At 47.4% G+C, this 27,714-nt stretch overlaps 1 protein-coding gene across 5 annotated transcripts in view; it reads left to right on the plus strand.

Annotated features, from left to right (window-relative positions):
* Positions 1 to 27,714, plus strand: part of DAAM2 (dishevelled associated activator of morphogenesis 2) — a 122,166-nt gene that overhangs the window by 15,942 nt on the left and 78,510 nt on the right. For 3 of the 5 annotated variants that reach the window (XM_049092073.1, XM_049092072.1, XM_025418686.3), the window contains one exon: positions 6,782 to 6,860. The exons of the other annotated variants lie outside the window; for them this stretch is intronic. The gene's annotated coding sequence lies outside the window, so the exon portion shown is untranslated. Of the gene's footprint in view, positions 1 to 6,781; positions 6,861 to 27,714 lie in introns of those variants that run through there. 5 annotated transcript variants of the gene reach the window in all.

Below are 27,714 nucleotides of genomic sequence, written 5' to 3' on the forward strand. Positions count from 1 at the left end.
AGCCCTTAGGGAGCTCGGCGCACTCTCCCGGGGCGCAGTTGCTGTTAGTGTCCCCGGGAGCCCGAGGAGATCCTCGCCCTCCTGGGTCCTGCTCCAGCTCCCCGCGAGCCCCTTTCCCCCGGGAAGGTCGGTGCAGCTCCTGCTCCTCCGGGACGGGGCTCTCCTGTCCTGGGGACACTCGCCCCGGCCTCAGCCCGGCTCCTCGCGGGGCCCCTCCCCCTTGGAGGCCTTTGTTCCTTTATTTCTTTTTCCCCGTCTTCCTACCTTGATAGATGCTCGAACTCTTCTCACTGTAGCATTCCAGCTGGTCTCTCTTTAAATCTCAGGCCGAATTCATAGATTTTCAGGATAATTTGAAGGTTTTCTAGGTAGTTTGGTGGAGACAGGTGATTTGGAGACCCTACTCTTCCGCCATCTTGCTCCTCCCCCCTCCAGGTGCCAGTTCTTGCTAGCTTTGTGGCCGTGCATGAGATACTTCGCCTCTCTGTGCCTTAGTTTCCTTATCGGTAAAATGGGTTGTGATGAAGATGAAGTCCGTGCATGTTTTGGTAAAAGGGGAAAAAGAAAAAAGAACTACTTGAAACCATGGCTGACACGGAGAACACTGAAATGTTACTGGTGATGATGATGGAGAACAGAGACCCAGTCTCATTAGCTCTGTTTGCCCAGCATCCTGCATGGTGTCTGGCACAGGGCTAAGGGGGCAGCGCACATTTATTCAATAAAATACCTTATTGCCTTTTGCTAAGTGTCTACTGCCTACGTCGTCTGATCAACTCTCTACCTCAAAAAGAAATATATTTTGCATTTTAAAGTTTTTAACTTTTTCTTGAAGTTCAAGATGATTCAGAAAAACACAGTTTGTCAGTATATAGCTCAGTGGATTTTCACCCACAAAACACACTTGTATAGCCAGATCCAAATCAAGAAACCGAATATTCTAAAGCCCCCTCCACTGTCTTCATGCTGAGAAGCCTCACATGCCCCCTTCTGGCTAATACCCTTCCATAATCCTGACTTCCAACACTGTGGATTAGTTTTGCCTATTCTTGCATGTGCTATAAATGGATCATACAGTGTGTACTCATTTTTGTCTGGTTTCTTTTGCTCAGCATAGTGTTGTGGCATAGAACATTCGTTCTCATTGTGTAGTATTCCGTTATGTGACTGCAACACACTCTATGCATCCACCCTTCTGTTGATGGACGTATTTTTGGTTTCTAAGTCTGAGGCTATTGTGAACAGTGTTGCTATGAGCATTTGTGCACTTGTCCTTGGGTGAACCTATGAATGCATTCCTGTTGGTATGTCCCAGGAGTGGAAATGCTGGATCCTAGGAAATGTGTGTGGTCAGCTTCAGGAGGTACCATCCCTTTAATTAAGTGGTCATGCCATCTTTTCCATTTTCTGTAAAGATGAAGAAACAGCTCCCACTTGGTAGGGCAGGTGCTTGAGGCCCATGATATCCTGGGGTTCCTGAGATGTTCATATCCTCTATGCCCTTTACACCTGAGAGCTCGTGTGTTCCAGAAAGCCTGCTGTGAGTAGGTGTGTCCTGTAGACCAGGCACGGTGCTGGGTGTTTTCACTTATTCTTCTTCCCACAAAGTCCCATGTGATGAGATGAGTGTCCTTACCCCCTCTTATAGATGAGGTAATTGAGGCTTGGAGGGGTTGAATGGCTTGTCTAAGATCACACAGCAAGAAACTTTCAGAGTTAGGATAGAAGACAGATGTACTTGAACCTAAAGCTTGTGCATTTGGGGATCTGATGGTGAATGGTTTTGGCTTCAGTGCTAACACTGAATGGAAACACAGACACCAATGTGGGGGCTGTCCCCCTTGAGCCTGTGCCAGTTGTGGGATGGTGACTGTGAGGAGAAGCTCTGTAAAAAGGAGCAGGAAGGAGGCAACTCAACGACCTTGAGAAGCCGAATTGTTTTCCTGCCCAGGGGCTGTTGGAAAAGGTCATAAATTTCCTGGAAGGCAAGGACGACCATGTAATTTACTGTCTAAACCAGGACTCTTTCAAGACTGAAAGGGTCACTGGATGGGGCACTGGGGAAGCAGCAGTCCATTGGCGCTGTCCCTGGTAAACTGGGACATATGCTCACCCTCTGGGAGGCTGAGAGGGCTTTGCTCTCCTGGTCAGCGGGGCCTACAGGTTCTTTTTTAACTCTTTCTGAATGCCGTCTGTCTCGAGTTTGCCCTGCATGATATACTTGTAGTCTCCTGTTTATGCTAAAGCAGGGTCTGGCTTTCTTCTTCCCCTCTGCACACCATTCCTTGCTCAGAGGAGGCTCTGACCAGGTGAGCTTCCTTTGACAGATCTAGCTACTATTGAGATGCATACGCTAACAGACTAGAAGCTCCTAGAAGGCTAGGGCTGTGTGTTAGTCACTGTGGTATTTGCGGCCCTAGCTGGGTGACAGGCACAGAGCTAGCACCCAAGGAATCCTTATTGACTCTATATATGGTTCATCCATGTGCTCATTCATTCACAGTTCCCAGAAAAAGAGCTGTGTTTTGACTGATTTCCTCTTTTTGATCTGACTCTTATTCCACTGGTCCAGAAAGAGAAGAGAGTTGTGTGTGCAGGTGTGTGTATGCTCGAAGGACAAAGAATAAAAGGGACCAACTTAATGAGTAGCAAAAGATGTATCTTGGGATTCAAAGTCAGGATCTAGTTTTGAATATCAGTATCTACTAACTAGCCAAACTTCCTTAGATAAGGGATTTGGCAATTTGGCATATCTGAGCCTGGAATTTTTGTCATGTGTCAGATGGGAATTGGGTAAGACCTTTGGCATAGGAGCAAACTGAGTCCATGATGTAGAGTATATGAAAAGCATAAAGTGCTGCGTAGTTATCAGTGGTGGTGGTTCAAGGATGATCTGAGAGGTACTGGTGTAAGGCGCTATGTGCTGGGTGGGGGAAGATGTGAGCCACATTCATTCCACCTCCGGGGCCTCCATTGCTTCCAGTGAGGCGGTTGGTGTGTATATGGCAAGCCCACGTGACTGGGAGGTTTCATTAATAAATAAGGGAGTGCTCAGCAAATTCTTCAGGGCCCTGGGGATTTGATGTGGGTGTCAGAGATAAGGATCCAAGGATAACTAATTTCTCATTAAGTGCACAGCTGTGTTTTTACTAGAACAACAATGAGAAGCATTTGAAGTGCTTATATATGTCTAGCTAGCAGTAGCTTTGGTGTAGCTCCGTGGCTTCTAGTGCAGATTCTAGGGTCAAACTGCTAGCATCCAACTTTAAATCCCACCACTTTTAGAACTGTAGCCTCCCTGAGATTCAGTTGCCTCAACTGTAAAAGGGGAGCAGTAATAGTACCTACCTCCAGAGGAGGACAAAATTAATACTTGTAAAGTACTGAAAATTGTGCCTGGGACATGGCATGTGCTCTGTAAATCTTTATTAGTATTGTTTGCCAAATAATTAGCTTCCCATCAGAATACTAGGGACTATGTGGTACTGATGGAATATATAGAGGAGGCAAGATTGTTTTGAGGTGGGAGAAGTCAGGGAAGGGTTCATGGAGAAGAAGTATCCCAAGGTATTTTCTAGAGTTCTGTGCCCTGAGCAAGAGGGCTTATTTCCATGATTACTCTGCTCTTAGGCTTGGAAAAGAAGACTTAGTATGGAAAAAATGCCTTCCCTTAAGGAATAAATAGAACGTCTCCTGGAACTTTGAAGTTGAATAAGATATGGTCCCTGCCCTCATGCATTTCCAAACTAGTTCATCCATCCTTGTGCCAGGGACAGGAGGTATTAAGATGAGTCCTCAAAATACTAACAGTGTTGTCAAGGAAAGATGTAGAAGTGAAGAATGCTATTCCATGACATCAATGCTATGAGCAGGAGGCATTAAAAGTGAAGAAATTTTAGATTCCATTTAAGAGTGTTTGGGAATGTAAGGAAGTTGTTAAATCTCCTTTTGGGCTTCTGTTATTAGAGGAGCAATTTTATGTGTTGGAGTGGTGGTGCTTCCTACAGCAGGAAGATGGACCGATGGTTCCTATGGTTCCTTCGGTCCATTCATGGTGTCCACCTAGGTGTGTTTTACAGAGGCGAAGGGCACCGTGAAAACATTCTGACCTTTTCCTGGACAAGGTTGACAAGGTCTAAAAGGATGTATTTCTAGCATTGCCCAGGGATTGTTGGAATTCCTGCTTCATGTGTTTCATCTCTGAAGTTAGGGCTCATTTGAAAAATCTCTGTCTCAAAGCCAGTATGCAAAGGGAAGTCTTCCCTTTGCCTGTATCCACTGCTTTTCTTTCCTCTCTGAGTTTGATGAGGAAGTGATGAAATACCCAACTTATTCAAACTTTTACAAATTAAAAGAAAAATTCTTTTGGTTTTTCAGAGCATGCAGATGTAGTTCTAACAGTGAAATGGTGCTATACATTAGTAAGCATAGGAAAAGATACTCAACCTTCCTTAGAGTCAAGGAAATGCCATACATGGAAACCACAGGGAGACATAATTTCACACTCATCAAATTGGCCCTCAAAATTCTACTCTCCATATTGGATGTAGAGCCAACAATGACTCCCATTCACTAATGGTGGTGGTTAAATTGGTATGCACACTTTGAGAGCAGTTTGTTACCATCTAGTAAAACTGAAGATGCACTTACCCTATGATCCAGCAGTTTCATTCCTAGGTAAATCTAGAGGAAGTCCAATACCTCTGAAAAGGAGCTATGTTCAGGAATATTTGTTATAACATGGCTTCTAAGAGTTAGAAAGCTTCTCTGATTTCTGTTACCTAGAAGACCAGTTAAATAACTTGATATGTGCATACAATGGAATGCTATGGATTATAGTGAAAAAAAAAATGAACAGACTGTGCTAGTGAGGTATAATAATATTAAGTGGAAAATACTGTTGAGTGGAAAAGCAAATTGTAGAAGGATGTCATTAATAATGAATTCAAACTCATACCAAATAATATTCTTTTATTTACAAATATTTACAGGCATAACTAAAAGTATGAAAACATGTTTGGAATAACCAGTAAATTCAGAAAAGTGGCTTCCTCTAGGAAAGGCAGGCAGGAAGACCAGGGAGGGGTATGAAGGGGCTCCATTTATACCTGTAAGATTTTCTTTTTTAAAAAAGTGAAGACAGAGAGAGAGAGAGAGAGAGAGAGCCAGAGGAAGAAGCAGGTGCCTCTCAGAGCAGGTAGCCTGATGGGAGACTCCGTCCCAGGACCCTGAGATCATGACCTGAGCCAAAGGCAGATGCTTAACCAACTGAGCCACTCAGGCACCTCAAGATTTTATTTCTTAAACTGAGTGATGGTTACACAAATGTTTATTACTGCCTATATTTTTAGATAGCTAAAATATTTTTTGCTTGAAAAAAAGATCATTTTTAAAAATGGGCACAAATCCCTAATCTGTCTCCTCTACCTGTTGGCAGATAGGCATGCTGAAAACTGAACATGAAGGCACTTCCCCTTTGCTCCAACTTCTTCTGGGAAATTTTAGGTAGATATGATCATCTTCATCAACTGAGCTGCTCTCCATACATCCACATTAGGCCTTGTGGTAATCCCTGTTGTTGAGCTAAAAATCATGACCTATTTTGTTCTGATATGTGGCTTTGTTGGGATCATATTTTGACATATTAGTAAAATGCAAAATAGGGTCATACTAATGGAAAAAACCAAACACCAACTCTCCGGCTCATTTTCCATATAGCAGATTGCTGGAGCCTTCTCCCATCCCACCCCTTCCTTGGGAGTTACTGGGATTTCTTGCATGTGTTGGCAAGGGGCCACAAACATCATCCTGACATCCTTTTGATAAGGACATGGGACCAACGATCTCAAGTATTTCTCATTGCCCCAGGGTGAAAGACTTTCTGTCTCTCACCATAACTGCCTGGTTTCAATGAAGTTTGCCATCCTTCTGACTTTCATTAATACAGCCACTTCTCTGTTCCTCTTGCAAACATCCTGCCCCAAAGTGGGAAAGTGTGTACCGCCAGGAATTCCTTCACTTTCTTTTGCTTGACAATGAAGCCATGCTGGCTTCTTCTCTGGGTGCTTATTGAAATCCAGTTGATTCAGCTCTTTTATGTGCCTTACTCTTTGTTATAGCCCCCTGTCCCTTGGAATCTGGTCAGAGCCCAATCCAAGTGACACAAACTGTGTTGGCTTTGAGTACCCTGTCCTCTATTATGCAGCCTCTGTCCTTGACCAAGCTCATGAACCTCAGTGCTCTATTCTGCAACAGGGAGCCCCTCATCTGGCTGGTATGGTGCTTGCACTGGAGCCTAAAGCTGGGGGTGGCTTTTCTCTCCGCCTCCTGTTTATTTATACATCATATAATTCACTTTAATTAAAAGGAAGAAAATCACACAAAATTGGGACTCTTTGGAGCAAATCCTGGGTAGATGGTTGCTCTGAGAATGGACATTGTAGTCTATACCAGTCAGGCTCTGGGCAGGAAATAGTTGGCACTCCAAAAGGGTTTAATTGACACCAATGTAATGAGAGGACTATTTGCAGAGAGATAAGGTCCTATACGAGATGTGAACACCCAGGGATAAACAGCAGCAGGGAGTGTTAACACTCCTATACCTGAAGGGGCAAGGGGAAGAAATGTGTTATCAGAGTCCTATACCAGCTGAAGCTGAGGAGTTAGGGCCTCTTGGCCAGAGCTGTGGCCCTAGAGGAGGACCACCACTGCCAGACCCATGGCTTAGTGGAGACGGAATGGGTGAACAAACACTTGATGTCTCTCTCCTTCCACCCTCCAGTCTCCTGCTGTTGCTGCCCACTGGTTGAATCCCACTGAGCACCAGGAACCCAGGAATATGGATAATGCCTTCTAAAGAGGTGAGCCCCCTGGGCAAGAGCATAGTAGAGAATGGCAGGGAATGGAAGTAGAGGGGCAGGGCAAGGATAGTTAGAGCCTTGGATATTTCTGTGTGCATTCATTGTGTAACTAGAGACCAGACATGATGGGAAGTCCCCTTTGACTTAAGCTAGAACTGCTTTTGGGCAATTTGGGCTGTTTTGGTACTGATTGACTCCAGGAGGCTGACTGGGGTAAGTCAGGAAGGGGGTCTGGGCTGGAAGGAATGGATATTTATGGCTATGGGTCAGGTACTTTGTGCTGTGAAAAGGATGATGTTTTGAATGGAGACTTGGGGATTGGCTATCTATCATGTTCTAAATGCTCTGTAGTCCAGAGAATGGAGGATGTGTCTACCTTGAGCTGATTGAGCCCGGTGGTCTCAGGTGGCAGACTGAGGACTTGAGACCTGGTCTGAGCCCAGTCCATGTGACACATATGATGCTGGTCTTGAGCACTCTGATGGATAAGCATGTGAAGCTGAGGATGTACTGAGCTGGAGCTAGCCATTCCAGCATTTGCCTCCTAGCTCCACCTCCATCACTCTATTTACCCTCGAAGGCTCCCTAGAGCACACCTTAGCTCCTGTGAAGTCGGATGAATGTCAGAGAGGCAGCCTCTACTGAGTGGCCCTGCACCGTAGACGCATGGTCTCTAAGTATTGTGGCAAAGTGCAGAGAAAGGAGAAAAGAACATACCTGAACTCATGGCTGTACAGGGCCTGCCCTTGACAATTCCTAGTCCGGTCTATGAATCACGATGTACAGACCCAATTCATAGGGACACCTGCAAAGCAGTGTATCAAGTGAAATTTCACAATATACAAACAATGGGTACTTGAAAATGGAAAGTGGAGGAATGGAACCATTGAAGTTGGTGGGCTTTGGGACAGAGAGTCCCTGTTCTGTTAGGCAGTTGCTGAGTGGCCCCTGGATAAACATTTGGCATCTCTCAATAGGCCTTAGATTTTTCATCTGCAAAGTAGGCAAACTAAAGGTCTTTTTCTTTTTTAGGCAATTGTGAGGATTGCATGGGAGCAGCCATGCGAAGCACAGCACCTCACATGTAACAAATGCTCAATAAATGTTGGCTGTATCAACATCATTTATTATGATGATGATTATTCCTGGGGGAAAGTGCCAATCACTGCTTGGGAAGAGGAATAATTCCTCCAAAATTCTGAAAGACTTGGGCCCTCCTTGGGTCTTTTAATTTATCTAGTTCATTGCCTATTTCCAACCAGCTTCATAGGACTCAGTTCTTTGCACACTTAGGTCCATGGAGGGTGAACACTAAGGCTGTTGTGGGTCTGGCCATCTGCTCGGTCTCCTCTGGGTGGGAAATCATGAAATGTTCAGGAGGAAGAAAATCAAAAGAGGTCATCTAGTCTAGCATTTCCCAGACTGCATTTGATAAAACACCAGGTTCTCACAATGGCCCTAGGAGGAAAAGTTCTGGGATTAAAGAAATGCACATAGCACCCTTTCTTCTCTCTTGCCCTCACCAGCACAGAGCCATGCATTTAAAGAATCACTGCAGCAAGCAATGGGTTTCATGTTGTATAAATTAGCATTCTTTCAATTTATTTATTTGAAGAAGGCTTTTTCCATGAGGTGCCCCGCAGAACTAGTGTTTTGAGGCATATATCCATTAGAATTTGTACTCAGCTACATGGTGTGGAAAGCTGACTTGAGTGGCTCTGTCAACTAGGGGGTCATTATTTTTCTTATACAAGCCCATCAGACATAGTTCAGGGGTGGCAGAGTGGCACCACAGTGCTGTCATACACCCAGGTTCCTCTATTTCTCTACATTAGCCTTCTTTAGAATGAGACAAAGCTCTCTTTTGGCCCATTGCCTCGTGATTACAAGATGGCTGCATCACCTCTAGCTTCACATCTGCATTCCAGGCCGAAAAAAAGAGAAAGATAAAGTACAAAAAGTGCATGCCAGCTAATTCTGTTCTTTTCAACAAGCTTTTCTGAAAGCTCCCTCCAAAAACTGGCCAAAACTGTGTTAAGGAGTGACTTCAAACTGCAATGGAACCTAGTGGGGAGCTGAACAATTTTTAATTGGTCATGTTGCTACCTCAAACAAAAGCAGGGACCTGTTAGTACGGGAGAAGGCAAGAAGAGATATTGGGGGGCATTTCGCATCGTGTGCTGTGTTGGTCACACCTTTGCTTCTCTTCAGCAGGATGATTCTAAAAGCATCCCATGCAAAAGAAAATAAAACCAAACAAACCAATGAACTTTTGTAATCAATAGAAAATATAATTCTAAGCAGCAAGGCCCTTGGGCTCACAGACGCTATATAGAAGATGCTGTTGGTGTCCTGTATAGGTCTCCAGCTGCTCTGGGTGCTCCAGCTAATGGCTTGCCCCTGTGCAGATTGACCTTAGCTTCTTAAATCCTTTCGTGCAGAGGTGGCTGGAGCTGCATCTTGCTTGCCCTTCCCTTCCTCTGAACTCTGTGGCTAATGACTAACAGGTACAAAAACCCCACTCCCTTACCCCAAGGTGAGGGGCAATGTGGCAGTGCAGTTCCCTCCAGGCCTCTCCACAGGACTGAGCTGAAGCTAGATCTCTCCAAAAAAACCACATTCTTGACAGATCATTCCTCTGCCCTCTTCTCTTTTCCTCATTCCCTTCCTGGTTTCTCCCAAGGGCACAGCCTCGATATATAACATACAAATATCTGTCTCAGACTCTGCTTCTAGGGAAGCCAGCACAAGGTATCCTGGGTCAAGCAAGGTGCTTTTTGCTTCCTTCTAAAGGGTTCCATCTAAAACCTTTTTCCCTCAGTCCTGTTTGTGGCCATTGATTGGCTTTGACTTGGCCTGGGTGTTGTGGGGACAGCTCGGTGTTCTACTCTGGTGCTGGCCGTTGGATAACTTCCTTCTAAGTCCTATCAGATGTATTTGGGGAGGCCTCAGAGCAAGACACGTAGCAAGGGGAGTCTAGGACTCCATCTTCTCAAGACAGATAGTCATAGAAACACTGATTTACATGAACTGTCGTGTGTGTGTGTGTGTGTGTGTGTGTGTGTGTGATTTTCCATCTTGTGGCAATGGCAGCTGGGTATTTATAGCTGGATCTACGGGGCCATTCTCACGTGGCTAAAGAAAATTAAAACCTCATGTGGATTTTGTTTTGTTTTCCCCCTCTGCCTTTGCCATTGCAAACTCTCCAGTTCTTAAACCCTTGTTGTTGTAACCAGAGCTGCACTGAGCATCGCTAAGATTGCGAGGTTATGTAAATTTACTATTTCAGGCAAAAGTGCCTGCTCCCCATCAGTCAGGCCACAGGGTCTGAGAAGGGGGGCGACTTTTGGGGAGAACTTGTGACACTAAGTGGCAGCCCTGCCTATCACCACTCTCTCTAGAAAGTCTCCCCAGATTAACCCTGTGGAATGTGGATTCCTTAGATCACCTCATGATCCCTCTGTATATATGAGTTCCTTTGAAAGAAAATTATTTTCTTTCCCCCTTGTTTTTCTGTATCCTTAAGTCTTTTATGTCTGTGTTTTGCCTTCTCAGTTAGACTGAGAACACCCTGGGGGCCTGGTCTGTTTGCCCAGGTTACTGGAGCTCTTGGCAGGGGGTGTGTGGGGAGGTGGAAGGTGGGGGTAGGGGGTAGCAGGAGCTCGGCTGCTGCATTCTTCTAGATGCTTTAAGAGCTCATGGGGTCCCCTGGACTGCAAGGTTGGGGTGGTTTGCCCAATCTTCCCTGAGAGGCCAGTATGCATCCTGACCCAGGAGCCCCATGGGCCCTCTATCATTTCATTCTGGTGATCTGGAACCCACACATTCACGCTTTGGCTGGGTGGTAGGGTGGCATGACCCAACCCTTGAAAGCTCCCAAGGAGCGTGTGAAGGAGGGAACTGAGGCTTACCAGCCATCATCTTAGGGAGTTAGGCCTTCTCACTGCCTGGTTGTCCCCAGGGCTGTCAGAGCTCCTGCAGCCGGCCCACTACACAGAGAGCTTTATGAACGTCTGCTCCTCAAACTCGGCAAACCGTACCTACCATCCTGAAGGCCTGCAATGTTCCAGGCACAGGGCTCCACCCCTGTACCTTTCAGCACATCCTGTCCTGTGGTAGAACTGCAAACTGTTATCCCATTTTACAGAAGAGAAACCCAAGGTTCCGAGCATGCAGGTGCCTTGCCTGAAATCACGTGGCGAGTTAGAGGCGCAGAGGGTATTCCAGGTAAGGCAGGCCTGACTGTAAGATGCAAGCTCTCTATACTGCACACTGTGACACATCACAACTGCCTCCCTTTGTGATGAACCAAACAGCCAACTACCTGACTTCCACCGTGTTCTAATTCTTGAGCCTGCGTCAGCCTTCTAGTCACAGAGTGGAAGGTGACTTCGGATTTGGGAGTCAGTGGGTAGCTTCTGGAGTGGCTGTAACTTGGACTCTGTGATCCTGCTTCCCAGTCTTGTGTCCTCCTCTCTGCTGTGGACACACCCACAGCCCCTCTCCCTGCCTCCCTTCTTCCCCCATGCTTGTAAGTTCTAGAGGGTTTCCAAACCTAGGGTAAAGCCAGCAATTCATTAGTCTTTGTCCAGATTCCAAGAATCCCAGATATACAAGAATTCCTCATTGAGAAGTCTAGCATTCTTGGGGAAAGTGTGTGTCACCAAGAGAGAGCAAGACTCCTCACATTGAGAAACAGGATCCTAGTCCAGTCCGGGAAAATAAGTTTGGATTTCAGAGTCAGATAGAAGTGGATTGGCTCTGACACCCCTCCTTCCCTGCTGCCCAACCCCTCATAAACCACAATGGGGAATTTGCCTTCCCAGTTCATTTGAGGGCGCTAACCGGATGACATTTTCCTCCAGATACTGAAGGAATGCAGAGGCAGATTGGGGTGCGTGAGTGTGTGTGTGCACGTGCGCATGCAAGTATGTATGTATGCATGTGTGTGCATTTGTATACACAGTTCTCACCTGCAGGTCTCCTTTGTTGTTCCTCTAGGCATGAACCACTCGCTTTGTGAAGAACCATCTAGTGAGCTTGTTGGGGCTGGGAGTGGATCCCAGGATAGGAAATGGCAGGTAGTGAGCCTGCTGTTCTTCCACAGGGGGACCATCTCCTCCCATTTTGGGGTAGCTCTGTCTACCAGAGGATCCCAGGCCAATGCATAGGAAGTCTGCTCAAGAACATTCAAGAAGGAAACTTCTCATGACTACACATGCAGATTCACAGGCTAGAAACCACAGATGAGAGCCAGAGGCAGCATGGGAGCAAAGTAGGCAGAGTGGCTGTGGACTGGGTTATGATTAAGGAAAGCTCTGGAAGGACATGAAGGTAAATAAACCAAATAACTTTCCCTCCTTGATTATAGAAGAAATGCAGGCTCATTATAGAATGTGTAGAAAATACATAGGGACATAGGTGACATAGGTCACCAGCAGAGCAGCCCAGAAGTAAAGAACACGGACTCTAGAGCTAGACCACTTACATCTAAATTCTGTCTCTACTGATCACCCATTGTGTGTCCCTGAGGGAGCGACTTAAATCCACACACCCCCTCCCCTCAGCTCCCACCTCAGACTTCTTATCCCCACAGGGGAGCCGTGAGCATCCAGTGAGACCCTATGCCATGTACTCGCATACTGCCTGGCACCTGGTAGGCCTGAAGGACACGGTCACTAGACCAACTGTGTTCACATCACAGCAGTTCAAATGATTTGAAATTGGATATTGGACAGCTTTGTTCGAAAAGAGGTTGATTGCTTAGCCAGAGGTCCTCTTGTTTGGCTTTGCTTCTGTCCTCCCTCTTGGTGCTCACCGAAGCTTACCCACTCTGTTTATGCTGCTGACTCGATTCCCCAGCTCTGCTCCGAAACTTTGCTCCTCATCTCACTTTGCAGAACTCAGGACAACTTCTCAGTGATGGACCTGGTCCTCTCATTCTTGTGCTGCCTTCCTCCCTCATCAAAGAGGAGGGAGAGCAATGACATTTATTTCCCAATGGGAACTGTGCTACCTCTTAGAATGCTTCAGTGGAACATCAGTTTTGGTGTCTGTGTATGGATATGAATATTTATATGGATATGAATATGTATATCTTTTTTTCCCCCATTGGAGCATTTCATTCCACAGCATTTCTTCCTGCTCTTTGTTCTAAATCTTCACACCCTAATAACTAGGGATTTAGTCTCAGCCAGGGTTTCTCAACCTTCATACTAGCCTGAATAATTCTTTCCTGGGGGTGAGAGCCTGTCCTGTGTGCCATAGGATATTTAGCAGCATCACTGGCCTCTCCCCATTTGAAGCTAGTAGTATTGCCTAATCATGACAACCGAAAAAGTTGCCCAACTTTGCCAAATGTCAGTGAGAACTGCCCCAGTTGAGAGCCACTAACCTAAGCTAAGTTTTTCCTATAATAGTTTAGGTCTGTTATATCTTTTTTTAAGGTTTATTTATTTATTTATTCGAGAGAGAGAGCGCACATGTGTGTGCAAGCAGTGAGGAGGGCCAGAGGAAGAGATAGAGGGGAAGCAGACTTTTCTGCGAAGCGAGGGGCATGACACAGGGCTCAATCCCAAGACCCCAAGATCATGACCTGAGCTGAAATCAAGAGTCAGAAGCTTAACCAACTGAGTCACCCAGATGCCCCAGGTCTATTATATCTTACTGTGTCCCAGAGTTCATCTCTGTAGTGTATTGAAGGTTAGGAGACTGAGTTTATCCATTGAGAAGGAAGATCCAGAGTTCCAGGAGCCTCTGGGTGACCTTAAGGAGAATCACCAACACTCTGTGATTACGTTTCCTCAAAGGTCCCATACTTAACCCATCTGCATTTGAGCCAAGGACATCCCGCTCCCTTCTAATACCTTCTCTAATGCGCTTGACTCTCCCCATACAGCAGAAAACCTCACAGGAACCAGGGAATGGCCTTTGGGTTTTGGCTTATAAATACTCATGGTCTCATTTTTCTTACTGAGAAAAGATTTTTTTTTTAAATCATGTTTAACATTCTTGTTGCCGTAGTGGAAACTTTTGTTCTTTGGAGAATTTCCCATTCCAGGCCCAGGGTCAGATTCCTCAGTGGAACTCTGAACATTTTCTAGGGAAGTTTCTTTCACCAGTGAGATTGTACCTTTGATGCATTTACACAACTGTGTTTGGATTGCACATTAAGATGTCCAACATAGACTGTGAGGGAAGCTGTGCAGCTAGGCAGGAGCCATGTGTCTGGGACTCAGTGGCCAGCCAGGATCAAAACTCTTTTATATAGTTCCATTGCTTTTTTGGATGTCTTTCCTCACACTCCAGCACCTCAAATCTAAGACAAACAGTTGACACATATAGCCAATGCTTCCATCAGTATAAGTTATGCTGTGGTAACACACAGTCCCCAAATTTCAGTGACTTGAAACTAGAGAGATTTATTTCTTACTCATTCTACTGTGTGTAATGGGTCAACACAGACCTCTATGCATTATAGTTACTCAGGGACCTAAGCTAGCAGGATAGGCATCTCCTTAAGTATTGATGGTTGCCATGCCAACGAGAAAGGGGGTAGTGTCCTGCCATTTCAATGTTCTAGACCACTGATTAGTGACTAACTGTATTAGGGTTCTGAGAAACAGAACCAAAAGGATGTTTATATCTCTACATCTATCTTCGTTTATCTACATTTGTCTATCTACCCACCCACCTACCTACCTACCTACCTACCTACCTACCTACCTTACATATCTATCTAGATTTATTTAAAGGAATTGGCTCACTTGATTGTGAGGGCTGGCAAGTCCAAAATCTGGAGGGCAGCTTTGCAGGCTGGAGATTCAGGGAAGGGTAAATGTTGCAGCTCCAGTTCAAAGTCAGTCTGGAAGCAGAATTTCTTCTTCCTTGGGGATGTTGGTCTTTTCTTTAAGGCTTTCAAATGATTAGATGCACCCTATGGATGATAATCTGCTTTACCCAAAGTTTACTGACTTCAGTGTTTATCTCATCTAAAAAATACCTTCATGGTGAAATCAAGTTTGACCTGGCCTAACCAAGTTGACACATACAATTAACCAGCACGACACTCAGCTTTTACTCGCGGCTCATGGGCCAGAATTAGGCACTTGGCATCACTCAAACAAAAGTGGCTAGGAAGTACAATCTGTTTCATGCTTGGAGTGAGGAGTGGGGACCAGTGATGTTTGGCTCAGTACCAATAACAATCACAACTGTAAGTAATGTTACCTGAGGATAAAAGAAAGTATCACTTTATGGTATCCTCACTTCAATGCAGTCTGCTAAAGTCAACACAGAAATAGTTTTAGACTTAGACCCACATGCCCCCTTTGCTCATGGGAGAGGTTAAGGAGATGGGTGGGTTAAGACATGGCCTGGCCTCCAGGGGTACTAAATTTTAAGATTATTACTGATCACTCGCCTCTGGTTTTTTTTTTTTTTTTCTTCATTAATTGTTTTCTGTGTGTGGTATTGCATTCAAATGTCATTTGTATGTTGTGTACTTGAAGAATGTCCTGCAAAATAATTTGGGCTTTGTGGCTTCCTTTTAGTACAAAGTTGTGTTTTCCTTGGTTGGATCAGAAAGGGCTCGTGTGCCAGCCCTCACTTTGCCACCATCTCTCTCTGTGCCTCTGTGCATCCCTCTCACAGTCTGTGCCCAATTTTCCTGGCTGTATGGAGGGGGGTTGGGGCAATGGGATCTCCAAGTTGCCTTCTGGCTCTAACATTCTGTGCATCTTTGGTCTACACCTTGTCTCAGTGACCCCAAAGCCAGTGTGTGGACTGGTTGGTTGCATACAACCAGAGCTGCATGACAGAGTTTCCTTCCATAAAACTGGCAAGATCATTCCGGATTTGCACTTGAAGCTAAGGCCATGCTGCATTCACTTGCCCAGAGAGAATGCATGCCACGTATCAGCTGGGAAACATCATCTCCAGGCCCACTGGCCCTCTGGGGCCCCCTGCCTGGCTGATGGAGGAGACTGGGGCAAAGGGGTGTTGGATTGGAGTACTTGTAAGCATGTGGAGGACAAGGGCAGGAGATGAGAACAGTCTGGCTTAGCTTGCAAGTGAGGTCAAGGAGCCAGGCCAGCCCTTTGAGGCCATCTGGGCAAACCTAACCTCCAAAAGGCAGAGAGTTTCAAGGACCCCAAGCACTATTTGCTTCCTTTCATGTTCACACTTGACACTTCTAATACCCATCCCAATCATTTTTTTTTAATTCAAATGAGATAGTGTTGGAGGAAGTACCCAGAAAACTCTGCATGTTCTTCAGACAATTATCATTATTATTATCATTACTATCATCATCATCACATACTGCCTTATTCCATGGATATTTTGGTGCTAGGTGCTATGGATAGAAAGGCGAGCAAAGACACTAACTTAATTAGAATACAGTGTGATGCCAGCTCTAATAGCATGTTCCAGATAAGCAAACCTTGTGGGAGCTCCAAGAAAGAAGCACTTAATTCTGCTTTTGGGGGAGGCAGGCTCCATGGGAGTAGTGACAAGGAAGCTGCGTCTTAAAGGATGTCAAGGAGTTTATGGGAAGAAGAAAAGGAAGTGCCAGGCAGAAGGCATTGCATGAGCAAGTGTCAGAGTGCTGGGTAGGCTGAGGGAAAGCCCTGGAAGACTGGCCTGGCTGCTGGGTGGGATGGGTGGAATAAAGTGAGGGGGAGCTGCCGAGAAGGGTGGTGATCAAATTAGGAAAGTTCTGGAATAACACAAGGCGTTGGTTCTTAACTGAGTTTTGGAAATTACCAGGTTTGAAAACACTTTTTATTTTAGTTTTGGCTGAAAGAGGAAACTATGGCTTTGGTTTGATAAAAAACCAGCCTATAGATTTATAATGGGCAAAACTGAACTCTGATAGATTTACTCACAGTATTGCTGCACCGACCTGTTGATTTTTGCCGCTCCCCTTCCTCCTAGAATCCGTGTGGAATACTTAAATTGTCCTGCTCTAGCTTTGGTCATTTGAAATATTTGAGCAGGAGGTACAAAGTGGGATCTTTATTATTTTTTTCTCTTTATAAAAGGAAAGTGTAGAAAATAAAGAAATCTTTAAAGAAAAAGCACAGTGATGCCACCCTCCAGACAAGTCTGGTGTTACTGTTTGGGTAATTGCTTCCAGCGAGTATTTTGAGGGCAGATACCTTGTTTCACATGTGGCATTTTCCATGGCCATGAACCTGACCCTGACAAGTGCTCCACCTGCAATTGATTGCTATCGCAATGCTCCCGTAACCCTTCTAGAGAAAGCTTGGTGGTTGAGCGTAAGTAGAACCACTCTGTTCAGATCCTAATGTTTCCTTCCATTCATTACCTTTGAGACCTCAGCGATTTAGTCTCTCTGCAGTTTCCTCATCTGTAAAATGGGAACAATCCTAACATCCTAAACAATAACAATACCTACATCCTCAAATTTGGAGACCAGAGTTCCTTTGGGCAAGGCACTTGTATACAGTAAGTGATTAATATTTGTTATTGGTTATTGTACTGTCCTGTGAGTCAGTTCAGCCCTGAGGGATGAGCTGCAGGTGGGAAACCTTCTCCTGGGGAAGGGTCTTTCTGCGTAAGTGTCCTCCACATCAGGAGAGGGGACAAGCCTTTCAGGTCCTCAGGATTAGGCGAGCACAGGATCCTGGTGCTTGTTCACAGCTTTCCTCTGGAGAGAGCTGGCTCATCCTTGCTCACTCCTTCCTGTCTAGCTTTTCCCCATGGGCTCTCTGGGCCAGCTGTCCCTTTAAGAAAAGCAGTGACACACTATGGGGCCCTGCCTCCCCTGCTGGGTGCCTTGCTCAGCTGCAGCTGGGACCCTCCTGGGCTGGATTTGAGTGCTGGACCCTCCAGAAGAGGGGGGACTGCTTTGAATCAAGTGCACATCTCCCAGGAATCCATGCCCGAGAAAGGACTCCAGTGTCATCAGCTCCCATTGTAGCCCCTGCCTCCTGCCCCCCAACCCTGGCTCTGAGACATATAAGGATCATTCTTAAGGACAGAACTCAGGATCCCTAAAAAGAGAGTTGGAAACTAACTGGATAAACTTGGTAAGTGAAAGAAACCCATGTTGCATCCTCCTCCTTTTTGAGGATTACAGATTGGGGGTTGAGTTTGGTGATCTTGCTGGATGGAATCTGATGGGCAAATGTGGGAAGGAGGAGTCAGAGGTGGGGCTGGGATTTCCAGTACGTAGTGAGTCTTGGATTAGGGATAGCCTCTGACCCCTCCTCCCACTGCCTGTCACCCCTGAGACAGGGAGCTGAGGTTTGACATCTGGAAGTATCTGGAGCCTCGGGGGTGGGGTGGGGAGGGGGAGCTGTGATGAAGATTAGGGAGGGGCTGATGTCATGTTTCTCATTTGGGGGAAACAAAGCGTGGCCACTGAAGGCTATTTGCAAAGATGCCTGAGGCCTGAGAGTGAAGTGAGTGACCCTGGGATCCTGTCTTAGCAGGGGACTCAAACCAATTCCCCTTTCTCGTGGGGTTGAGGGGACACAGTAGGCTCTGGGCTTGTTCTCCAGGCTCCAGAGAAATCTGTGTTGGCCCCCTGGACTAGGATAGCTGTCAGAAGCAGCAGCGGGCAGTGCTGTAGTGGGAGGAGGCGGGTCTGCCAAGGGCAGGGAAGAATGGAGGCCTGTTGTTCTAGAGCCTGGGAACGCCGCCCTGGAGGGAGGCTCACGATGCCCCTTGCTCAATGTGAGAAGGAATGAAGAGAAAGGTCTGTGCAGTGGGCACAATGGGTCTGAGCTGGCTCCTCACCTCTGCAGAGCAAATGACCCGCCAGCCCTGGCATGGGCACAGGTGAGCATCCTGGTCTCGGATGCCAGGTGCAGTTTGGAGGGCTGGGCTCTGTGCCCACGGGTGGCCACCCACGGAGGAGGTGGGGTGTAGTAGCAGCCTTAGCTCCTGGGTTTATCCGAGACCATGGATTCTGGTTCAGAGAAGCTCTGTGCTGAATGCTGCGCCAACAGCTCTTTGCTGTACCCTCACTTGCCCGAGGCCCTAGCTGGGGTTTATTGAAACAAAAATGAAATGATGGAGTCAGGAGGGTGTGAGGATCGGGAAAGAGGTTTTGAATATAGGATTAAAGCCGCCTTTGAAAAGTGACAATAACAGTTGCCATTTATTCTGGGTCTTGAATATGCCAGTCGCCGTGCCAGGGCTTTATGAGTACCATCTCATTTGGTTCTTGCAGTGAGTTTTTGAGTTATGAACACAAGCCTACCTCATTGTACTGCACTTCGTGGATAATTGCGGGGTTTTGTTTTGTTTTGTTTTTTTTGTTTTTTTACAAATTACAGGTTTGTGGCAACCTTTTGCAGAGCAGATCTATTGGTACCATTTCTCCAGCAGCATTTGCTCACTCCATGTTTCTATGTCATATTTAAAAAGAATTCCCATTTAATTGTCACAATACTTCAGACTTTTATTATTATGTTTGTTATGGTGACCTGTGAACGGTGATTATGACTTGCCAGAAGCTCAGAGGATGGGTGGCAGTTTTTAGCAATAAAATATTTTTTAATTAAGATATGTACATTTGTTTTAGACATAAGGCTATTGTACACATAATGGGCTACAGTAGAGTGCAAACCTAGCTCTTCTAAGCACTGGGAAGCCACAAAACTTACTCAACTTGCTGTATTGTGAGACTGGCTTCATTGCAGTGGTCTGGGACCCAACTGGAGATATCTCTGAGGTGTCCCTATAATTTGGGCAGGATCTTTGTAAATGAAGAAACAGAGGCTCAGATAGATTCAAGGCCTTGCCCGAGGACAGAGGGCTGGTAGATTGTGCAGCCAGGATTCGAATGTCTTCATTCAGTAACTCCCTCATGCATTTGTTCGGCAAAGTTGAGCTAGTGGCCTCCTGTTTGCCGACTCTTCTGGTGGGTACTGAAGTCATGGATGGGGCACAAGACTGGGGAAGGCACCAGCCAACCTCGCTGCACAGTTTGGGCTGTCAGCTCCTTCAGAGTCTTTCAGAGGGGCCCAGAGACCCCTGAGGGGAGTGTATTGAAACTCTGCTTGAGAAACTTCTTTATCTTGAGAAATGTTTCCTTTCATTTTCATTTTAATACTAATCTAAAAATGGAATGCATCCATTCTGCATCGTCTGATTGGCTGTCGCCTAACCTACTACTGGCCCAAGATTTTAGTCCTAATTTTCTGTTTCTGTGCAAGTTGGCACCAAGTGACTTCCCTAAAATGATAGTGTTTAACTTTTACTGCTTTGTTTCTGAAGCTGGGCTCCACATCGGGAGCTCGGAAAGCCCAAAGTACCAAAGATAAAGAAAGGCTCCATTGATTTAGTGCAAGAAGGGAGAGGTGCAGACAGGGCGAGCCCTGGGGAGATGGTTCAGCCATCCCCCTCTCCTCCAGGCGGGGTGAGCTGGACTCAGCTGCAGCAGAGCAGAGGAGGGGTGGCGATCCGTACAGGATCAGGATGGATCGTGTGCAGGGACTCAGACAGGAGCATGGAAGTCAGGGAAGAGGAGAGACCCCGAGTTAGAAATTGGGACTCCCACTTCCAACACAGTGTCTCTGACATGCAGCACAAGGATGCTCCTCTCTCAGCCTTGGCAGATGGGACAAGTTTGCAAAGGCTGGGAAGGGTGACTGTAGAGCCTCTTGGGGGCACTGTGTGGTCTTATCTCAAGATGGGTGTCTTTCCAGAATTTCAGACCTTTCTCAGGGTCCAGCTGTTAGGTGAGAAGGCTGAAGCAGATCTCTGTGACTCAGGACTGGCCATCCCACGGGTGCACCATGCTGGCTTGGTGCCTTAACTCTTGAACAGGGCTGGGTAACAAGCACCCTCTGAGGATCACACATCCCACCAGTGCGGGTGGCTGGAGACAAGAGACCCAGGACTCAGACCTCCTCTTCTTCTTCCCTCTCTTCCTCCTGCTGCTGAGGCTTGAGGTCTTACCATGAGGTAGCTTGTGGTCACACCCACTTCTAAGTAATGCCCCGCCTCCCCTGTACTTCTCTCTCTGGTTACTGTCCCTCACTTGGATCCTGGGCAGTGTCTGGTCTTCCTTTTTCTGGACCTCTCTGTGCTGTCTATTGTCTACATTCGGAGTCACCAAACATTTTCTGTTGAAGGTCCAGAGACTAAATATTTTGGCTTTGGAGGCTGCACAGTCTCGATGGGAATCACTTGACTCAGTCACTAAAGCAGCCCTAGACAACATGTAAATGAACGCGTGTGCCAATGACGCTCGTGGTGGACTAGATTTGGCCACCTCTGACTTGGAGTTAGCTTCTGCTGAAAAACATTTGCTCATTCCCCATGGCCTGCCTGACCCCTTCACATGATGGGCCCGCCCCATTCTTTGTCTCCAAGTGCATCTCCGGCACGGAGTCCTTCCAATGCCCCCAGAAGCCCCACTCTCCAGCCACATTGCCCTGCCTGCCCTTCCTCAAACACGCTCTGTTTTTAGGCCTTCCAGCCTTTGCCTCTGCAGCTCCCTCCACCTGGAATGCTGCCCTCCTTCTCCTCCTCCTCCTCCCACTCATGCATCCTATCTATTCCTGAGATGTTGACTCCTTATACAGGTCAGATGTTTCTCTTTGTGTCCTGCCATGACCTTCCACCCCTTAGCCCTCTCCGTCATGGTGAGTTCCTCCTCTGTGACCCTGTCACTTTGCACTTGCCTTGGGAGTGACCCTGCATGTGCTACCCTTCAGCAGTTTGTTCTTGGCTTATCTCTTCAAGGGCAGGATTCAGTAGGACTTAGCCATCTCCCCCAGTGCCATGCCTGCCAGGCAGTAGGCACTCCAGAAACTGTGTTGGCATAAACCCCGTGACCTCTTCTTTTTCCCCCAGAGAGCCCCTGCCACAGCAGGTGGCTTCTTGGGGTTTAGCTGAGCCATTTGGGGAAATTAAGATCTCGTGAGTTGGACACGGAAGCTGCCTGTAGCTAAATCCGTCACCATCCCTGAAATCTGAGCCTTGCCCATTCCCTGTGCCCCATGATCGGGTGTCCCAGTTTGTTTTGACATCCTGTGCGGGGCATGAGGGGAGATGTGAGAGATCCAGATTTCAAAGCAAGAATTTTCTCTAGCAGCCGCTGAAGGCCAGGCCCCTGCCAGCGCCCGGGCTCCCATGTTAGCATTTTCAGTTAATTAAGAAAACAAGCCCCAAATCCCTGACAGAGATGGTTTTGCAGATTCAGGACATAGGGTTCACATCAGCATGCAGGAGAGGCCTTCCAGCTCCTGCAGGCCTGGATGAGCTGGAAGAGGGGAATGTGTGAGCCAGAGAGGACCCACTGGTGCCTTCTCAGCAAGAGAAGGTGCCACGGATGTGGTGCTATGGGGAGCCAGCTCCAGGCAGGGCCCAGACCCAAATCTCTGCTCCTCCTTCCCCTTCTGGGGCATTTTCTGAATGGCTGGGATATGGCATGAGGCCAGCTGAGTGAGAATAGGAGAGAAAGATACAAGAGAGTAGAGAAGCAAGTTCTCCAAACCAAATAATTCCAGACACCTAGCTAGTGGGGACAGTGGTGAGAGGTGACCTGGGTATGGCTTCAGGTGGAGCCCAGGTGGCTGAGCTACCAAGGGAAAGTTCTGGTCAGGAATGCTGCTTAGCCACACAGAGCCTTGATGTGAGTTTAAGAGGAATGTTGTTCCTGAGAGAGGAAAGTAAACACATTGCTGTAGAAGCTCCAGCTCACCTGTCCCCTGTCCACGCCCTCTGTGTGGTGTCAGGAGATGGTGGGGCTTCACCAACATCATTCCCTGATATGGGTGTCATCTGGCAGGTGAGACTGGACTTGGGCCCCTGGGCGTTGCAGGAGCACGGATGCACGTGGCGTCAGTGCCGAGTGTATGCACCCCTTGCAGTTCACAGCCTGAGCACCGCATGCAGTGGTCCCCTGCCCCTCTTGGATCGAACGCAGGAAGAGAGAGACCTGGACCTGCCCTGCCACTACCCAACGGTCCAGGGCAGATTATCTGGCTTTGTGAGCCTCTGGTTTCTAATGAGAAAGGGGGATGAGGCTCACAATTGATGTGTGTCATAAAGTGCAGGTGTGTTGGGGACCTATACTGGGCCTGGCTCAGCGAACCTGGGTTCCTTCCCCATGAAATGTCTATCTTGGTTCAGCTTCTGCCTGCCAGCCAGGTATCTAAATTGCAGTGGGAGGAAACGCCTCGGGAGGAAGGGATTGTAGGGCCAGCTCTCGGCCTCTGGTGTAACTGGTCCAAATAACCAACAGTTGGTGCAGATATTTTTTGACTTTGAGACCCTTCCCCTTGTACTCTTGGGAATTTCTGGGCTCCCTGCCTTCTGGGAGTCATTGCTTCATCACTCATAAGACAGTACGTATTCTGTGAGCAGTGGGGACCATGTTGGGAAAGCAAATGTCTCAAAAGGTGAGCATCTCTGTGACATTCAAAAGCTGGAGAGAAGTCATCTGGGGCTTGGAGGGAATCTCAACTCTTCGTGTGTCTCTTTGCATGTCCACCTGAATCCTCAAATTGTATAGCTGGCATGACCGATAGCTCTTCTTTTCTGGAAATCATCCAAAATACTAATCCTCCTAAAATTCCCAAATCCCTGGACACCAGGCAGGTTTGTTTGCTTTCTGCTGCTGCTGCTAATTTTTCTCACTGGGTCTTAGGAAAGAGCATACTGATGGCAGACAGTGATCTTCATACACACACTCACAATTTTTAGAACTTGGATGTGGAAGATCAGAACCTTTTTGACTGACTGTTGGCAGCACCTTCTCTTATTTAAACAGTGTTTCTAAATATTCTCCAGGCTTCAGAGGGAAATTTTGAGGTAAAGACTAGAAGTTGTGTAGCTGTTTCTGGAATATTAGGGAATACCATCCAAAAAAGAGGGGTGGTATAGCTTGGGCCCTTGTAGGACTCACACTATTTAGGGAAATGTTCATTAAGGCATCTTGGCTAAGAATTTTGGAGGTTTTGTTTTGTATTTAATTATATTTTTGTAGTTGTTGTTTGTACTATGGACACTACCTTCAGGAGAAAGCACTTATGGGGAAGCAGGAACCAAAGCAGGGAGTGCCTGCCACTGCCCTCTAGCAGAAAAGGAGAGTTCTGTGCTAAGAATTTGGGGTCGGCGTTCTAGACATGTTCTGTCATGAGTCTGTCCTGTGGCAAGTGAGTGCCTTGCTTCCTGAGCCTCAGTCTTCTTCCCTGTAAAATGGTCTTGATAAGGACCACTGTCAACATCCTGTGCCTCCCGACAGCTGTGTGGGAGACCTCTGTGGGCGTGTCACAGAAAGTTGGAACTGAGTTCATTCACACGTGTCAGCGAGAGTAACATCCCCAGAGGGGAGGTGTCTCTATTCAGGAGCAGAGCTCAGTGGTTTTCCTTGTAGTCAGATTTTTGCATCTGAGCTTATTGAATGGTGCTTGGTAGCTCTGGAGAACAGTGGCCCTCATGTCTTGGCTCCCCCAGTGGGGGGGTCTGTGAGGCAGCCCTGCACCTGACGGGATAGGGGGGTTGTGCCGGGGTTGCTGGGCTGCCTCTGTCTCTGTGTGAAGTATGCTTCCCCTTAAACTCCTTGATCTGAATATGGATTCTCTTCATGGACCAAAGGGGAATTTGGAAAATCCTCAACTCAGTTTCAGAATCCAGGGAGGGTGACCCCCTTCATGACCAAGCTCTGGACCACATCTGTGTACCCCACCTCTCACAGCCTATATTTAAACTCTTGCCCTTCCCTCTACCTGAACGTTGGTACCTGGTGAATACCTAGCCATGCTTCGAGATGCGGTTCAAGTACCACCACTCCTATAGTTTCTCCAGCCCCTCTTCTTGCCCTGTTTCAGGGAGGTGAGGTTTTCCCTCATCTGTGGTGCTGAAGGCCCACTTTGCACAGAGTGTGAAAAGCACTGTTCTCCCTCTCTCTCCCTATACTATGAGCTTCCAGAATGCAGGGAGGCTTACAGGGCCAATTGTGCATTCCTAGTCCCAGTGACAGGGTCTAGCACATAGTAGGTCCTCATCAAATATTGGCTGAATGAAAAGTGAGGGGAGCCTGTGTTCTTTGCAGTCTCCCACTGAGAAGGAAGCAAGATGGCTGGTGTTTGGACAGTTGGCCCAGGGGCCATGGTGGTGTCTGAACTGAGCGCTCTAATTGGTGTCTTCTCTGGGTATGCCTTCCATGGCAGGGTTGGGGAGCAGAGTGTGTGTGTGTGGGCCTGCAGTGTGCCATGGCTGGGTGTGGGTGGCAGCCCTGTGTTTTTCTGTAGGGACCCATCTGTGGACATTGGTGCCAGTTGCCTGCCCTTTCTGGCTTTTGTCCACATTGGCAGTGCGATTCTCATAGCTGTGCCCAGGGCTTTTGAGGGAGTGTGGCTGTGTGGGGAAGCTGGTGGCACACTGGGAGATAGACAGACAGACTCCACTGTCTGTGCCTGGGAAGGACACCTATGTTGGAGGCTAGGAAGATACTTAGTTTGTACTAGTTAGAGAGTTGCAGCATATGAGTGATTTGACAGCAATTTTCGTGAAAACTAGTGTGGTAGGAAGGGAGCAAGGGCTCTTCTGGGTCAGTAGTGATCTTACCTTTCAGGAGTTTACTCACTGGTGCATTCAGGTGTATTTGCTGAGTGTCTCCCACCTGTGTGTCTGTCACTGTTCTAGGCTCTGAGGGTGCAGACTGACCATGCCCCTGCCTTTGGAAGGCTTACTTTCTTTTTTTTTAATTTAAATTCAATTTAGTTAACATGTACTGTATTATTAGTTTCAGAAGTAGAGTTCAGTGATTCGTCAGCTGCACATAGCACTCAGTACATCACCCAGGGCCCTCCCTAATGCTTGTCACCCAGTTATCCCACCCCCTACCTTCCTTCCAGCGACCCTTGGTTTGTTCCCTGGAGTTCAGAGTGTCCTATGGTTTGTCCTCCTCTCTGTTTTTATCTCATTCTATTTTTCCTTCCCTTCCTCTATGTTCATCCATTTTGTTTCTTAAATTCCACATATGAATGAAATCATATGGTATTTGTCTTTCTCTGACTTATTTCCCTTAGTATAATACCCTCTAGTTCCATCCACATCATTGCAAATGGCAAGATTTCTATTTTTGATGGCTGAGTAATATTCCATTATGTATATATTCCACATCTTCTTTATCCATTCATCTGTCAATGGACGTCTGGGGTCTTCCCATAGTTTGGCTACTGTGAACATTTGCTGCTGTAAACATTGAGGTGCATGTGCCCCTTTAGATCACTACTTTTGTATCTTTTGGATAAATACCTCGTAGTGAAATTGCTGAGTCCTAGGCTCGTTCTATTTTTAACACTTTAAGAGGAAGCTCCATACTGTTTTCTGGGGTAGCTCAAGATTTTATTTACTTGAAAGAGAGTGAGAGAGAGAGAGAGAGAGAGAGAGAGAGAGAGAGAGATTGGGGATGGAGCAGAGGGAGAGGGACAAGGAGACTTTCCACTGAGCACAGAGCGAGGCAGGGCTAAATCCTATAACCAAGAGATCATGACCTGAGCTTAAATCAAAGTCAGACACTTAACCAACTGAGCCACCCAGGCATTCCCTGGAGGGCTTACTTTCTAGTGAAAATCCCTAAAGACTGAGAGGATGGGAGTTAATGCCACCATCACCCTGGTGACAGCGTCCCCTACAGATTCTGAGCCAATGCCCTGGTGAGGGATATCATTTCTTTAATCATCAGCTCCATTCATCATTCTCCCCCAAGATGCTGCCCACCAGACCACTGTGGTATCAGCCTTCCCGGATTCCGGGCTCTGCCTCCTTCCCCAGGCTACATTAGAGACCCCCCACTTATTCACCCACCATGCCCTCTGCAGCTCTGTCCTGCATGCTACCCCCACCCCCCCAAACGTGCTCAACATCTGTATCCCCTTCCTTGACTGAGGGCGCTTTTGATGAGCAGGTCTGTTTCATTCGCCACCGTATCCCTACAGTGTGCCGTGCCTGGCCTAGGACGGACATTCTGTATATAATGTGGAATGAAGGAATTCCCAGAACAGATGCTGGGTTTCACTTCTCCATCTTCACCATCCGTGCTAAGCTTGGGTGTCTATCTGTTTTCATCTCTTTCTGGGTCCATCTTCAGGGGGATGGACATTGGGAGAAGTTGCTGGAAAGCTGGGGAATAGTGAGAAATTGGAGAAGTAGAAGGAAACCCCTGGTCGAAGTCAGCTCTTCACTTTGTCCCCTCCATGCCTTGGCCACAGGAGGCTCAGTGGCCTTTGGGCACACTCCCTCCCGCAGACTGGGAAGTCCAGCGGGCTTCAGGGCTCACAGAGCCTGGCTCTAAATTCCACACCCTCCTTGCATTGAGGCCTGTGTGTTCCTCTTCGTGTGTGTGTGGAGACCAGGCAATGCTGAGGGACAGACCGGCCCCTCTAGCCCTCGGGTTCAGTCAGCACAGCTGGGCGGGCAGGAGAGCAGGCCGCCCGGGAATGGCTGGGAAGCAAGTCCAGGCTCAGGCCCACCTCCCCCAGGGCAAGGATGTGGCGTGGGACCCAGGCGGGTGGAGGTTCCCACCACTCGGCTCCTGCACTGGCTCCCAAATGCTGCAGGCCAGGCGGTGCCTCTCAGCAGGAGGGGGTAGGGAGAGACTCCAGCTGCCTGGGTCAAGGCCCTGTATCAGGACCAGAGCAGCCCCGCAGGCACCCACCTCTGACATTTATCCTCCACCTGGAGAGCTGCCAGTGGTCCTGCCGTCCAGTCTTGCCTCGCATGGGGGAAGAGAGTCTGGAATTAACCATTGCAGGCCCTGCCTAAGTCAGGCCGAGACCTGTCCTCCCGGCTCAGCCAGCCTCCATCTGTCACATCCCAAGGGCTGGAGGGGGCATATTCACAAATGTCATCTCATTTAATC

The sequence above is a fragment of the Canis lupus genome, chromosome 12 (assembly GCF_003254725.2).
Source record: "Canis lupus dingo isolate Sandy chromosome 12, ASM325472v2, whole genome shotgun sequence".
Classification (NCBI taxonomy): Eukaryota; Metazoa; Chordata; class Mammalia; order Carnivora; family Canidae; genus Canis; species Canis lupus.